At 38.4% G+C, this 1,527-nt stretch overlaps 1 long non-coding RNA gene across 1 annotated transcript; it reads left to right on the forward strand.

Annotated features, from left to right (window-relative positions):
• The first annotated feature begins 314 nt into the window (after positions 1-314).
• LOC116675330 (uncharacterized) lies at positions 315-1,280 on the forward strand. The gene is made up of 3 exons (XR_004328381.1): positions 315-421; positions 960-1,029; positions 1,125-1,280. It is a non-coding gene; the product is annotated as an uncharacterized LOC116675330 (long non-coding RNA).
• Positions 1,281-1,527: the final 247 nt, after the last annotated feature.

A 1,527-nucleotide genomic window follows, 5' to 3' on the forward strand; every position in this document is an offset into this window, starting at 1 on the left:
CCTGTCTTTGCTCTGTTTTAGTAAAAGTGCTCATGATATCTCACATGTGGCTTTAAAGGGGTGATAGAATGGTTGAATAGAGTATATCACGCTGTTCCTTAAGGTCTCCTGATAGGTTATGTAACATTTGTTGGGCTGAAAATGTTGCTTTTGCTGTTCTTTTGGCCTCATACCACCCTGCTAAATTGACCTGGCTTGAAACGAGAGGTGTTCTGCCTTATATGATCTGCTCATGAATATTTAAATGGGCGGCGCGCTGATTGGTTGGTGTGCAACAAGCTTTGCTGCGGCTGACAGAGCAACAGAAGAAGAAGATGGAGACTTTAGCTGTTGAACGGTATCTGTTTGAGCCTGAATCAGAGGAAGGATCTGATGTAGAGGAGCAACCTGCCAGGAGATTGGAAATGACTCCTTCAGACTGGTAAGTTTGGTCATTTAGCATTTTCAACACATAGCCCAACATAGTTGTCATTTTTATACTAGTGTAATACTCACACTTCAGTGTTGCAGCCTAAGAATAACTTTGTATTAGGCTTGTTTTTAGTATTGTAAGCAACATAAGTTAATTTGCACACAGACAAATATTTTACAACTTGTACCCTCGCAGTTTCAGTCAAGATGTCCAGTTGGCTGAAAAGTTAGTGGCCAGTTCATGGAGCTGCTCAGAACGAAAGTCTCTTTGATTGTGATTATGAGTTACGTACAGTATTTACCACGTAGTAGTAATATGTTATCTTACAACAGGACGTCCATTTAGCTGGACAGGAGACTACTATTTCTGTTCAGTTTGTATGCTACATCTAAAGTATAATTACTACTCTCGCCTGTGTCAGTAGGTCAAATGTTATCTTGGAACTACTATCCTGCTGATTAGATCATCTGACTTTGAGATTATTACCTTCTTCACATGTAGTAATATGTAAAATTACAACTACGGTGCATCCATCTTACCTTGGCAGGCGTTCTTGTGGAAACTATGCACATATGCCTCAGGAGAGAGAAAATATATGTTGTCTATAAATACCTCAGGTAACTAATACTAAGTACATTAACTCAAGCTACTTTATGCTATCTGCTCATTCAAAATTATGAAATAACAACAAGCTCATTGTTTGTTTTTACAGGTCATGAGAAGAATGACCCAGGTTCCTAAGGAGATAACCTGTATGACTCACCATCCTGGCCTTCATCCGGTGTGCCTCAATATATATTCTTTGCGAAATGCAATGAATATTTACAGAGTTGACCATGGCCAGTTGAGAATCAGAGGGATGGAAAGGTGAGGCCAATTTGATACCACTGTTAGCAGTTCAAGTATATAAATAAAATGTTTATAACAATACCCATTGATTATTGGTTCAGCATTATTACAAAAACACAGTATTATCAAGACAACAAAATGAAAAACTTTATTTAGTTTCAAAACAATCATTACTCTGAAATCTAAAAGATAAAGAATGTGATTGTCCACTACACCCTGTTCTCTTTGCAGGCCATACAGACCCGGGGCCTACAGGACTTTTGTGA

This window comes from Etheostoma spectabile, unplaced genomic scaffold (genome assembly GCF_008692095.1).
Source record: "Etheostoma spectabile isolate EspeVRDwgs_2016 unplaced genomic scaffold, UIUC_Espe_1.0 scaffold00001794, whole genome shotgun sequence".
Lineage (NCBI taxonomy): Eukaryota > Metazoa > Chordata > Actinopteri > Perciformes > Percidae > Etheostoma > Etheostoma spectabile.